Below are 15,283 nucleotides of genomic sequence, written 5' to 3'. Positions count from 1 at the left end.
ATATCCACAACACAGGCAATACATCTGAGTGAAATGCAGTTTGCACGTTTATATAAATGGGGAGGAGTGGAGGGAAAGAGCTAAGAATGGTAAAACGGATAAGATACGGGAGGCAAAGGAGATATGGGGAGCGGGGTGTGAGCCCTGGGATGGGAACTAGAATGGTTGCCAGGGTTACAGTCAGGGTTGCGACCCCTAATGTCAATCTGTCCATTTGGAGCGTATTGCAGAGTAAGAGGATTGGATTTTTATGGAGATGGATTTCATTTGCTGGAACACACACACTCACACACTCTCTCTCTCTCTCTCTCTCTCTTTCTCTACCTTTGCCCACATCCCTCTACCTACTGTACCTATTAGTCATAATTTTTTTTTCCCCATCCTCCTTCTTGTATTTCTCCTCTCCTCACCCTTCCTCTCCATTCCATGTACACCTCACCAGGTGTTGATTCATCCGCATCAGGATCAACACGATTCCCATTTGCATGATGCCAATTTGTCTGCTGTAATTCACACATAGTGTATTGTGGGTATTTTTGTTGTATCTGCCTGCGGGTTTGAATCAGAGGTGACAGCGAGGCTATAATGGAGAGAGAGCTTAGCTTGCCTTATTTTTTATTTTTTTTGTTGTTGTTTTTCCGTCGGTACCACACAGTGACTGACAGATTGCTGTTTGATGTGCTCCACTGTATAAATCACAAATTAAGCTTTAGACCCCAGTCACACTCAAATTACAGTGAGCTGAATGACAGGTTTGGATGAAAGATAATGAAATCCCAACTGGACAAGCAGGTATTACGTGAAGTGGATGCATGAGTTTGAGCAGTATATGTATAGTCGAGGCACGTTGTGGCTAAACTGCTTACCCGACACTTCTCTCCTGCACATTGTGATGCGTTAGGGTTAAGATTTTAGATTTTAGCTCGTCAGCCAGGAGCAAAACAAAACCATGAGTATAAAGTGTGGATAGAAACCCTCCTGATCAAAACATTAGCACAGTATATTTTATATGTTATACCATCTGTATCTGTAATCGCTGGATCGCTACTGCTTTTGTAATAATAATACATTGTGATGTATTGGATTGTAATGTCACAGCTTCTGAGATACATGGTCAATAGACATTATCGTCCTTAAAATGTACAATAAGCTGGAAAGATAACTGAGTTTACATTCATTCATTCATTCATTCATCTTCTGTAGCCACTTGTCCCGTGAAGGGTCACGGGGGGGCTGGAGTCTATCCCAGCTGTCATGGGGCGAGAGGTGGGGTACGTCCTGGACAAGTCTCCAGTCTATCACAGGGCTAATGCAGAGAGACAACCATTCACACTCGCATGCACACAAACGGTCAATTTCACCAATGAACCTAACGAGCATGTCTTTGGACAGTGGGAGGAAACCAGAGTACCCAGAGAGAACCCACGCAGACACAGGGAGAACATGCAAACACCACACAGAAAGGCCCCAGTCGGCCTGGATTTGAACCCAGAACCTTCTTGCTGTGAGGCATCAGTGCTAACCACCATGACCACTGTGCCGCCCACTAAGATTACAATGAAACAATTTATAATCAAGTCTCAAAAAATGAGAGAAGCTACGATTCTGTCATGTGACAGAATTATTTAAAACATTACAGCAAGGGAGTGAGTGGGATCTGGAGGACACAAGAGTTTTTCTGTTTCCTTTATTTTGGATATGATGGATATGAAATTGTGAATGTGATGGAGAATTCTCTGAGGATTCTCAGCTTCACCAGTTATCATCTAAATCTATTACAGTGTTCAGGGATGGCATGTCATAGCTTCTCTCTGTGTTCTTCGCTTCAGTTACCACACTTCACACTCATGCAGCTATATGGATCCTCACATGGGTTCCACCAGGAGAAACCAACACTAAAAGGTCACAGTAAGCACCTCACTGAAAGGCACCACATTCTCTGGTGTGTCCCACCAGCACAGCTGACAAGTTTCCCAGCTGTTCCAAGTCGCTCAATCGGCGACCTTAGCAGCATAATGCTGCTTCTTCAGGCAAGGCCCGCCCACGTTCAAGAAACAGTATTGTAAGGAGAGTTAAAAAATAAGAATCATTAGAATGTCAAACAAACCACAGTTACTCATCTGACAAGGGAGAACATGCTAAATGTCAATCAATCTTTAATTCATGTCGTGTGTCTGCTGTGTTGATTATGTAACACACCTACTTTGGTGTGTGCCTCTGCATGCGTTTATGTGTATATGTGTCTGTACATATGTGTATGTGTGTGTCTAAATAGGCAAAATCTTTTGCCAAGCTCCACAGTAATCTTATCATGCTGGCATCCTGCCTTGGTTTACATGCTGAGGGTAAATACTGACAAGTGAGTGTGTGTGTGTGTGTGGGTATGTGTGTGTGTGTGTGTGAGGGTACCAGGTTAATATGTCACTCAGTTGGGGGTTCTGGTAAAAGCTGACTTTTTGTGACACCCCACATTGCACCAGCGGCACTGCTTACTGTGTCAGAGTATACGTGTGTGGGTGTGTGTGTGTGTCCTGAGTGAGTGTGGGAGACATCTCAGCCAAACCTCCACCCCTGTGCTAGTCACAGTGGAAATAGCCTCTCACCGTTAAACGAGCCCATCCTTCAGAGATGGAGCTTTCTTCTGCATAATGTCTCCACCGTAGGGGCTACACACACACACACACACACACACACACACACACAGATGCACAGATGCATTCACAGACACACAGGAGAAACAGAGCGTTTCAGATCATTAATCTCTGAGTCCCTCCCCCTTAACCCCTCTACTGTCCTCACACCCGTTGGCAAAGTCATGGCTGTCTTCTTTGACCAACACAGTGCTTATACTCCTGTGTGTGTGGATTTCCGCTGTGTTCCTGTCAGGCAGGCGTTTGTTTGCATACGTATGTGCCAATGGGAGTGCGCTGCGAGTTTGTGCGTCCATAGTAATGATGGAGAAATACGTAACACGGAAAAATAGAGAAGCAGAATGTGTGACATGATTAAAGAAAGAACATGTGTCCTGATTCGACTGCCAGTATCAGAACTGCATGCCATCCAACAGAATGGAGCTCTCTTGAGGATGCTGTCCTCTTTTTATTCCTCTCCCACAAAAAAAGCTAAATTACACAGTCTCTGTTCATTAGTGAAAACTTTCAGTTGTTGCTGAATGGCAGCTAGGAACAGTCTGACATTTTGGTGTAACATCTTTAGTTTTTTTTGATTAAACAAATAAATGAAACGGAATAATCAAAGCAAAACCACATCACTGACCACTGGCTTTAATTTTTTTGTTTTAGTTATTCTTGAAATAGCCCTGATTTCTATAGATATTTTAATTGTTATTGCCTTTAATTCAGTATTTTAATCACACATTGCTTCAGATCACATTAAGTTACATTTATGATGTACCTTTTATAGATGCTAAACACTGCCTGTAAGGAACTTAAGATGCAGGAAGAAAAAAAATCCTTTTCTGCCACTTCTGCATCTATTTATGATGTCAACATTGAAATGTTGGTAGGAAAATGAAATGTCATGTGGTATTAACTAATAGGTTGGGGCTGGTTGTTGGTGCAAGGTAATAGCTGGTCATTTTTATCAACAGAATCTCTTCTGAGGAGTCTTCAGTATGTAAAACATTTAATTTGGGACTGTAAATGTGCAGGGATGACACTGCACATATGGAGTGTTATCAGAGCTTCGTCTTATTTCAGGTTATAGTGTAACAACGGTGATGTTTTCAAGCTGCTTCAACAGTTATGTAATTCACAGATGGCGTTAGATTTACCTCAACATACTGTCCCCATGTTTTACCTCTGCCTCTTGACATCCTGTTCTGCTCATGCTCCCTCTCTTTGGATTATCCTCCACAGACAGTGTTTTCCCATCCATTCCTCATCCTGGCAGGATAGCCCTCAGTTTACCTACTCTAATAAACCACTTCAGCATAATGCAAGTGCTCTGATCCACATAAAATAAGCTAACCTCTTTATACAGAATACATAGACTATGATTGTATATGTTTACTGGGGGAAGAGTGTTAATGAGATCTTCCATGTTTTGGGTTTAAAAAGACTGTTGTGTTGTCCATCTTAAATCTGGAAAATCTCCCACGCCTTCCATCACCTTGAGCGGAGTTGAAGGAAGTGGAACTGTTTGCCCTTTGATTAGACAGATTGAATGAGCTTTGTGGTTTGTCATTGTCCAATAAGATTAAGCTGTAAAGACAGGGTCGGAATTCATCTTTATGCAGTGTCTAGGTTCACAGAGGTTGATTTAGAAATAATAACTCTGGAACTATTTGATATGCTCACACTTTACAAGCTCCAAATCTTATTGACCCTCATTTGATCCAATAGACGGATGCGTATGTAGCCAGGTGGGATACCCCTGTGAGTTCAACGGATCTTGGGGAGCAGCGTAGAGATACACCTGGAAGCACAAAGCCATGTTGTTTTGCTGTGCAGTGATGTGTTTTTTTTCCCTAGGGAATTAAAATATTGTTAAAAATTGTGTATTTTTCACAAAATATGAACTGATCATTTGGAAGCATCAGGGTAATTGTATTTGTTGGATGTTGACAGATAAATGGAGAACTATCTACAGGCAATTTGTTGTGGACTGGCTTGTTTGGTTGTCTGACCGGAAAGAATGTGCTCGACTTCAGGAATTGCACTGCCACTCTTACAGTACAAGGCGAACATCCAAAAAGTGTATACTATAGATCAAACTCACTCGCATTTTTTTTTTTTTTTTTTTTTTTTTTTTTTTTTTTTTTAGAGCTACACATAAAATTCAATAGAAAACAAATATGTGCAGTACCAGGTTTATTATTTAGCACAGTGATGATTTGTAATAAGCATAATTTCCAGCTTAATCAGAATATGTGCAGCGCTTTTATGTTCTGCGCTGCAGCTGAGCTTGTAAAAACATGTGGAAGTAATCCTGTGAGTAATATCTATTTCAAAATATGCAAATAACAAAATGTAAATCCAAAGAAATATGCATACATATCCATTGCATGTATATGTAAATTCATTTAGAATGTGGCAGCAGTGGTAGATTTTCTAGATAACAAGATCAATGTTCAGCTTTAGAACTGTTAAGAGTTGCAGAGGAATAAAACGTCTAATAAAGAGTCTGTTGCAGCACCATGCCTTCTTTTACTCAGCGTGTATTGAAGTAATTTACATTTCACACCTTGTAATTGTGTAATTACAAATCCATTAAACAATTGCAATGCCTATCTATGTAGTATAATTTAATATGACGGTTCAGATAAAGAGAAAGCCAATTCACAGAGGCACATTGTCTTAACATAATCCATGCACTGTGGGGGCAGAAGCCCCTTATTCTTCTCCCATGACACTATCAGCCTGCAGCCACAGTGGCAAATCCCACTGTTGTTAGAGGAAGACATGGAATTACTTCCTGTGTCAGATTAGGGTTATCTTAGCAGGGCTGAGAGTTATTATTATTGTGACTGATATAGGCACTTTCACACACACACACACACACACACACACACACACACCCATACACGGATGTGTGCACACATGCACACACATACGCTGGAAAAGATACGGTATTTACAGGGTTATCAACCCATTATAATGTTGGATAATCTGCACTCTGGGCCAGTTAGCTGCAGGAGGATTCTTCTTCGGGATTCGGGCTACATAAAAACTACCACTAGCAAATCCATGGTCTCTTTCTGCTGAGAGATAGTGTATTGTTTAATGGGAAAATACAACAGACAATAACCCAACACATAACACAACAAAAAGCTGTTCATCAAGACGTGACTTTTTACAGCATTTGGAAACATAACATAACTGTTTGGCAGTTGAACAAATAACACAAAAAGAGGAGAAATCACAAGAAACAATGAAGGAAGAAGCAAAGGCACAGAAAGAGCAAAATCCTGCAGTGATTACAGAAGAAAACATACAAAAGTCTGAGTTGAACACAGAACTAGCACGTTGTATGAGTTTACTGTATGGGGCTTTGCTACTTTTATTCATTCTTTGTTTAATTCAATATTGAATAAGGCATTATGATAAAAAATAAAAAAATAATGCAGACAGTTGGATCGGATCAATCATTCCACTTCACAGTGCACAAACACACACACATAAAACAAACAAACTCACCAACAGGCAAACTGGATGAGAAATAATGGAACCTAATTTTGATTACTTGCAAAATTAAACAAATAATTTTATTTTTATTCACTGCTCTAGTTTCATCCAGTGATAGATCTCCATCAGGCACAAAGCGTTTCCATAAATCATGGGAACAAACAACAGGTGTGCAGGCGTACAGCCAAATTGTGAGAATCAAGGCAACTGTGCTCCCATTCAGCTACAAGAGCGTTACTGAGGTTCTGCACACACAACCAGGCATACAGTGTTACTGTTAATTTGTAGTACACATAGTACACATGAATAAAATCAGGGAATCGTGTGAGAACAGTAAGGCATGTGACCAATACAATGACTAGTTAATGTTCTGTTGTTTAAAATTGCTGTTGCCAGTATTTTTGTCATAGTGGTGAACCTACAGAGATTTATTATCCAGAACTTCAGCTGCACTGGGCTTTAGTGCACGTTTCAGGTTACTGCTCACTACCTTTCCAGGATCTTTTATGGGACATATTTAGCAATAGTGGGCGTCCCTTGTTACTGTTAATTCAGACATCACTACATTGTTTTCCTTTTTTTTTAATAAATTATATCTAAAAGATATGTATAACTCATTTGTTAGATAAGTTGTAATCCAAAAGATGCACATTAAGTCTCTTGTTAGGTTAATTCAAGGGCAGAAGATGCATATTGGTCCTCAGTTTGATTGAGTTAATTGAAGTACACAAGGTACACATCACCCCCTTGTTCTGGTTAATTGCAATTCAAAAAGACTCTTGGTTATTTTGAATAAATAAGTGCAATTTAATTGGAGTGAAAAATGTTAGTTAATTACTAGGTGTTACTGGTCTTTGTTACTTGTTTTGAGTGGAAATTAGTCAGGTTGTTCCCCCCCCGCTTTGTGGTTAATTTCAGTACACAAGGCCCCTAAATTCATTTCATCTTAAATAGTTTAAATAGCTGATAATAAACACAGAGAGCCCTGCTGTGTGAGTCATCTAATCAGAGACTAAACATCACTGCTTGTCAGTAAGCAAATCACAGTAGGACATTACTATTTTAGGCGCCAGGATCTCCCAGTAGTCTTCAGTTGAAGGTCAGAAATCACAGGTTAACGCACATAGCACTGCGGACTGTGTTAAGAGATATTGGAGGTCTACAGGACACACAAGAAACTAGATGAGTGTATGCTGCACATAAACTGTGAACCTTCAAAACAGAATAAAAACAACAATGAAAAAGAAGCTGGGTTCAAATTATTCTCATGGATATTTCTGAAAACACGCCGGGTGTGAGGGGTTAGTCTAATAATGTGGGGGTGATGAGGTTATTAATGACTGAAGGTCTACTCTATTCTGCTACACTTCACATTGATAAATTATTACAGCTTTATTCAGCTGTACCCAATTCATGATCAATGTCTTGTCATCAAACAACAAAAGCCTGCAAATTTGGACTTTTATATGCACACCAATGCCCTTGTTTTGAGTGTTATAGTCAGGAGAGACTGTACAAAATATAATGATGCATGCACCTGTATCATTCAGCCTGCCTTTGACTTTGCAGCCCATATACTGAATGCATCTAGTATATAATCACTTTGGGAAGTCCTGACAAAAATGTATAGCCACATATTTTTCACTCTATATTTTTTAGTTTTGTACCACCATTAAATTCACACCTTTTGCAATTCATACTGTATATGGCTACCTGTGTGATACCATTGGAATTTGTATAAATAGCACACCTGGCATATTTCTCATGTCAATGCTGTAACTACACACGAGATGGTTGGAGTGAAGGACAAGGGTAGTAGTAGGTCCTTCATTGAGATTAAGTGGCCTAAAATATAAATGCACAAACTCATAGATACTGATACTGGGTGATGGTATGAGGCTGATGTTTACAGTTGAGAAGCCCTTTGATAAATATCATCATAAAATCATTACAGTTTCCTTTTGATACAAGCTTTGAACCAGCAGCAGCACTTTTGAGATGTGTTTCAGTGCAAACTTGCATCACCTAGGGTTGCTTTTAAAAATTACAAATTGAGTGATTGTACTTACTGCTTTGGTGATAGATCACATATGAGGTAGTAAGTTACAGGACCTTATATTTGGACATCTGGATTTGCATGACATCACATCTGTGTCATATGTCACCATTAGGCTGCTGTGTGTTTGTTTTAGCGCAGCCTTGGCTATATTGTCTGTTAAGACTTTAATGGGTAGCAAGCACATGTATTTTCCTGACAGTAGTTACAGTTGACATCCCTCCCTTCATCTTTTATCCAACTCTCTTTTCTCTCCAAATAAGTCTGAAACATCAGCCCGAGCTCACTCGTCTTAGTTCAGTCCTTTATATTGGCGTCTCTTTTCAAGATTAAAAATAAATAAATAAATAAATGCTAATAACTTGTAGAGCTGCTGTTGCTGCTGCCATCAGCGTATTCTGACGACTGAAACGGCTTGTTGCCAAATCAATAATAATTACACGATGAAAGGCCTTTCCGCTAATGATTTTACACAGCAGACCCATGTGTGGGAAATCAGGGTAATAAACATTGCTCTTTTGTGTATGGACAGGAAAAAGTGGATAAAGATGAAGCTGCAGTGGAAATAAAGGGCAGGGATGTGGGGGATTTACTTGAGGGAAGAGGGATGGAAGGAGCCGAGGCCTTTAATCCCTTTAACATTTCTGTGGCTGATAAGACTTGGAAAGCACTTTCTAAGCATTGGGTGCATTATATTCACCACATACGTATAATGCAGTATGTTGTGTCACAGGCTGTAAATATATGGGTTAACACCTTTGTTATTAGATAAGACGAGATTTTATCACAATAAAATTCTGTTTGATTAGATTAGGTTAGATCAAACTTTAATGATTTGAATGACAATAGCTGCAGACAGTAAACAGTGCACAGCAAAGGGATGCGAGTGGATTCTTTATGTGGAATAACCACAGCTGAACTGAGACAATGATTGTACTTCACATTTATTTTCATTTGAAAGGTGATTGGCTTTTTTCTTTATGAAAGGTGGCTGACTTTTTTTTTCTGTGGAAGCTTTCAAAAAGTCAATTTCCTTTTCTAATATTTGAAACAATGACTCAGGATTTAATTATTAATATCTCCCATGTGCCGAGAAGGTTGGAGAAAAAGGGCAGGGGTCTTGCAAGTGACAGACGTAAGGACAGAGTGAAAAACAGAGGAGTTCCTTTTCCTCTGTTTTTTGGTCCAAAAAGCATCAACATACATGTAGTATGAATAAATCTATGTGTCCACCAGCTGACCAGGCCCCTACTGTGTGGTCTACCTGCAAGTGATGTGTTCAGACGTGTCATGTCAAGAAGGGTGCTGGGCAGCAAGGGGATAAAATGTGCTATGAGATGGGATGTGCTTCAGTGAGGATGACTTGAAATGTCTGGCCCTGTAACGTCAAAATGTTTTTTTTCTTTTCTTTTTTTTCTCATGTTAATATTATTTTCTAGATCTTGTCAGTTTTATAGTGGGTGTAGCGATGCAGATGAGGGCTCAGAGTGAAATCATGGACATTGTAGTCATGTGGCATAAACCTTTACCATTAAGCCATAACAGCTACAACCTTCTGTGCAGTATTGATATTACATTGCAGCCTGAACAGTAACGGTCAGAAAAAAAAAAAAAGTTCCCTGTAGATAAAGTTCCAAGTTATGCTGTAATACCCAGTAATACTGTATATCAACATTAAACCCCCAACATCCAATGGTCAACAAGTCCTCAAGTGCAGTGGTGTTAATACACAGCTGCACGAGTTTGCAGGTGATTGGTCAGTGTATCATGTCTGAAGTGTGTTAGGGGTATTTCTTGTGGTGATAAAAATGTAATTTTCTTCAATATAGCTTAATAAATCGTATTGGTTTGGCTTACAGCTACTCATACTGTTTGCTCCTCAGGCTAGTTTTTAGATAGGTTGTGCTATCGTTTCTTGAAAGCTGCCTCACTTGCACTGTCTGACTTTTTTGTCTGTGGAAAAAAAATAAATCGCTTTTATCCTCAAGATATTGGCCTTTTATTAAAATTCCGATTTCCTTCTGTCCCAAGCCAATAAAATAGAGGGGAAGGTATGGTTTTTCTCAGCAGCTTGGAGGGTACAAGTCAGTAAAAGCTGCTGTGAAAGCTTCCTTACCCCAGCTTAAGGAGCTGCTAACCCACCTAAAACAATTTCATTTGCCACAGTGTCAGTGGAGAGTTTCACTTCCCATGATGGTGTGTGAGTACTGTTTCACCCCAGCCACTGAGCATAGAAATACCTCTAGTGGAGAATCTGTTAAATCAGCCTGTGCAGAAGAACATGCGCACACACACCTTTTTCGTTTATCAGGTGAATTTATTCAAGAGTAGGTGGTACATAATGGATAAATGTGTTGTATGACCGTAAGCTGGTTATATGTGGCAGTAATGCAAGAGCAATTCATTACAATGCCCTTGTTTCTTTCCAGTGATGAATCGCATAAAGAATTGAAAACCCTAACTAGAAAAACATCACTCAAGTTAAATCCATGTGGTACAGACTTAACACAACCGCATAACTGCAACAACATAATCTACAGTTTACCATAAACACCCAAACCATATTTGTAACCTATAAATATCTAGTACTGTTCTAGTGTTGTTGTGTTCTGTTGGGTTGGTCCGGGACTCTTGTAGCATTTGACCAATTCAGTTCAAACAAACAAGCAAAGAAGCTGCCTAATTATATGAATAATATTGCTACACATTTTTTTGGTTTATATGTTTCATTTCATGCTGATCTTGGCCCTAACTCTGACCTTCAACCAAAAGGGTTAGCTAGCTGTTAATGTTCGAAAAATACCTTACTGGTTTGGGGACTGTAAATAAAATTGACATACTGCTGTCTCATACAGTTTGAGAAGCAATGAAAGACAGTGAAACAATTTGTAGATCTATGGGGACCTAGCCTGAACACTAGCCTGACTTCATCCACCCTTTTAATTTTTACAGTGTAAGGTTGGCCAGGTGCCACTCTGTTGGGAACTGATTATGCTCCAGTAAAGATCTGACGAGCCAATGAAATCGTTTGGGCGAGCTTTATGTGGTGACATAGTCGCACATGTCATCTGAGCACTGTGGAATTTAATTAGTTTAAAATAAATTGGCTGTGATTGGTTGTAGGACTATCCAATTGTGTGCAAATCTCTATATTGGTTGAAACACACCCAATAAAGAAAATTACTAATGGTGTCAACGGCTCATGTTAACAGACTCATATTCTGATAGGAATTGAGTCTGGCTACATCTGGCTCATGGGGAACAGCAAAGGTTATGAATGGATTGCTGCTATAAATAGTACATTTCATATTATACATACATTTAATCCATTGTTAATCTAAAGGTCTGCATCACTGTAGCTTAAAAGCAATACAATAAATAACTGATACCTTTCCAGTGTAACTTTGAATGAGGTTTTTTTTTTTTTTTCTTTTTCAGTCCATTCTCTCAGTCGTAGTCCTTCTCCTTCCTGCTGTGGGACGAGCTTCATGCACTGTTTGTGATGACCCTTTGTAAACTGTATTTGGCATGCTTTAGGATTTTTCTACTCAGAATTAATGTGATATAGGCCAAGCTTGATGAGCCAAGGCAGCTGTTTGTCCTTCGCTTGTCTTGTTTCAGGTAACAGGATGAACTCCAGTTCAAACAGTGAGATAGCTGCCAGTCATACATGGCAAGTCAGGAATTTAATCAAAAAGCTCATTTCCATTCAGGAATAGTATCAGGCATATTTCCTTGCAGGAAAAAAAAAGACAAGTACTGAGTGAATAGTAAAATGAGGAATGCAATGCGTTAGTTGTGGCATTCATTCTAATCATGAGCTAATTGTTGTTTTATGCAAATGATAGTGCAGTATGTACTTGAGTATTATTGCTTTGCTCTCTTCATATCCATTCCTCAAAATGCATCGTATATCCTTTTGTAATTATTGCTTTGTCCTCATAATAGAATCCCTGTGTTGGTGCTAATAATGGAAATACTGGAAACTGTGATCAAATGTGAGTTCATTATACTAATGCATTCTTATTAGCATTCATATAGTAATGCCCGGAGTTTACTTCCACTGACTCCCCATCTAGCCCAGCACTCTAGGCTTGTTTTCTGTATCTGGTGGCTGTTGAGTGTGTGTGCATACCCATCCAGGGAAAGCTAACTGTGTATAAACACCACCTCCAGCATGGCCCAGAGCTCGGTAGGAGACACAGCAGGAGTGTGCTGATCATGCCATATGTCTCCCTCCGGTGCAACACCTGCAGAGAAAGGTTTAAGCCTCAAGGGCCAGGGAAAGACAAAATAAACTGGCTTTACAATGCAAAATAAACTAAAAAGCTTGAGGGGCCATTTGATTTTATGCAGTGACTTTTTGTGTCACGGTTTTTCAGGCGTTTTATCAGATGTACCTGTGTGGGTATGGACCGCAGTTCTCGCACAGTTTGAAGAGTTTTAATATAAATTCACAGCGTATGATAGTGAGTGGTATAAACCAAGTAATAGAAAGTGATAAAAAAAAAAAAACAATACTAAAATAGTGATGGTGTTAGTAAAACTGCCAAATTATTGTCATTTGAAGGAGAGTACAGAACAACGTCTGTCAGATCATATGACACTGATAATTGTAGAGAAGCTCAGTACCTTTGAAATGAATTAACCTCTTTAATCATCTGACTCCTAATGTTGGTGTCCAAGGAGTAGGAAGGCATGAGACTGTAAGTGGACCACTGCATATTTGCAGTAAGAGCATTTCTGTTCAGAAGCAATGACACGGACAACTCCTCTTCGGCCCTCAGGGTGACTTTTACCCCCGAACACTATCGTTTGAGAATAACTGGTCGACAACATTTTAGAGTTCTGCATCACTGAGTTCCTACTGGGCATTCCTGGATGACTGCCATGGTATATGCGTGAATGGATGGAGGAATAGATGGATGGATGGATGGATGGATGGATGGATGGATAAGCGGTTCTTAAGATGCAGCAGCATGAAGAAGAGGCAGAAGAAGAATTATTCAACTCACTGGACACACACACACACACACACACACACACACACTTATGAAGTGTCTTCAGAATGAAATTTGAATTATCCTTTTTTTAACCACAGCTATGGCATTTTCTTTTCTTTTTTTTTCTTTTTTTTTTTTTTTAAATATATACACCGATCAGCCACAACAATAAAACCACTGACATGAAAAGTAAATAACGCTGACCATCTTGTGACAATACAATGTTCTGCTGGGAAACTTTTGGACCTGGCATTCATGTGGATGTTAAGCTTACCATGCAACCCTGAGCGATTCACTGGCTTTGGAGTGTTGTGAACGCATTCTCTGTGATGATGTGGAAACCCTTGAGGTGCAACACATTGTTTAACTTCAACTTTGAATGTTTGAAGTGCTAGCGCCCAAATTAGACATGTACCACCCACCGAGACCACCCCCTCCCCATAGCAATGACACTCCTTAGCAATGACACTCCTTGATGGCAGCAGCCATCCCCTACAGGATGCAGCCTGACACATGCCCACACACAAAAAACGGTTTAGGAACAACTCAAAACAAGGTGTTGACCTGGCTTCCAAATTCATTAGATCCCAAACTGATCAAGTATCTGCGGGATGCACTGGAACAAGCCTGATCCACAGAGGCCCCTTCCCAACCGACAGGACCCAAAGGCCCCGACTAACATTAGGGTGATGTCCATTCTATGATGAGTCAGAACTGTTGTAGAGGGACAAATTAGACTTACACAATATTAGGAAGGAGGTTTTAATGTTATGCCTGATAGGTGTATATGTGGAATTTGTTCAAGTCTTACTGTTTCAAATGACTGATTGTTCTTCTACCTTTTTTTGCTGCTTCATTCTCAGTTTCAGCTCTAAAATCTTTCTTCAGTTCCTCCCATGTGGGCAGGGTGCACAGTGCTCCATGTAGGACTAGCAGATACACCGCTTTTCCAAGTTTGTCACCATTTACAGACAAAGCACATTAAGTTTTTATGTTCACACCACTCTTGACTGCAAAGTTGTATCTCAAGAGAGACTAACTTCTAACTTCACACTGACTTGCATGGAATACATAAACACGGAGAGACAGATACGGTCAGGAGATTCTCAGATTGCTCTGACAAATTGTACATGTAAACGGTTGAGCGAGCGGAGCCGAGTGTGCCATCAGCCCGTCTGCCCGAGAGCCCTTGTATGTAATTGTGCATTTAAAATGGCCGAGTTATTGTGGTTGTCATGCAGAAGGAGCAGAGGATGAATGGACAGATTTGGGCTTTATGGTGCGCCACTTAATGTGGCAGCAGACACCAGTTGCTGGAAGCAGAAATCAGTGCTGGGTGTGTGTGTGTGTGTGTGTGTTTATGTGTGTTGACAGCCGAGACATCAGTGTAATGGACTCTGTGTTGATTGAAAGGCACAGCTAGAGGAGTTTGGGGACTAATAACTATTATGAAATTGATAACCTTGGCAGGCGTCAGCTCAATTTGCACCTGCTACCGTTTTCAATAAAACAAGAGAAAAGCAACATCATTGAAAAATTAGGCCCCAAATATGAACCCACTTCAATTTATTCTGCCATTTCCACTCTGCGGTAACAATAGCAAAATGGAGTAGGAGGGAATGTAATGGCTGTGAGTAGCAGGCTTGTGGCAGCTCATTGATTTGAACGGCTGGATCTGATGCAAATTCCGGTCAGTCTTGGTGGAAGAGAAAAACTGTGCTCTCCTTCAGTAGTTGATGCCAGGCAGAACCGTGCAGCAAGGCACTAAATCCTTTTAGCCCCAAACCCTTAAAGGTTCATATGTTTGAAAACAGATTACGAATTCTTGACACATTTTTAAGGGCTTCATATTTTCCTTGCTTTATATGTTCTGTATTTGTTTGCAACAGACATGTTTAATGAAGCTCTACTATCTCTTGTTTTCCTTGACTTAAAAATAGGGACTATATCTGGAAAATGTAAGATTATGTGTTCTTCTAGTCGTGAGAGATTTTGATTTGGACAATTGTTCCTCAGTCCTAGTCAGATGTAAAATACTTAATTGGACAGTCCTATGACTGACTAATCGGCGACATTTT

At 39.9% G+C, this 15,283-nt stretch overlaps 1 protein-coding gene across 5 annotated transcripts in view; it reads left to right on the top strand.

Annotated features, from left to right (window-relative positions):
* nlgn1 (neuroligin 1) overlaps window positions 1–15,283 on the top strand; it is a 241,981-nt gene that overhangs the window by 114,171 nt on the left and 112,527 nt on the right. The gene's annotated exons all lie outside the window — the stretch shown is intronic.

This window comes from Chelon labrosus, assembly GCF_963514085.1.
Source record: "Chelon labrosus genome assembly, chromosome: 7".
Taxonomy (NCBI): domain Eukaryota; kingdom Metazoa; phylum Chordata; class Actinopteri; order Mugiliformes; family Mugilidae; genus Chelon; species Chelon labrosus.
This window is presented reverse-complemented; position numbering and strand designations above follow the sequence as displayed.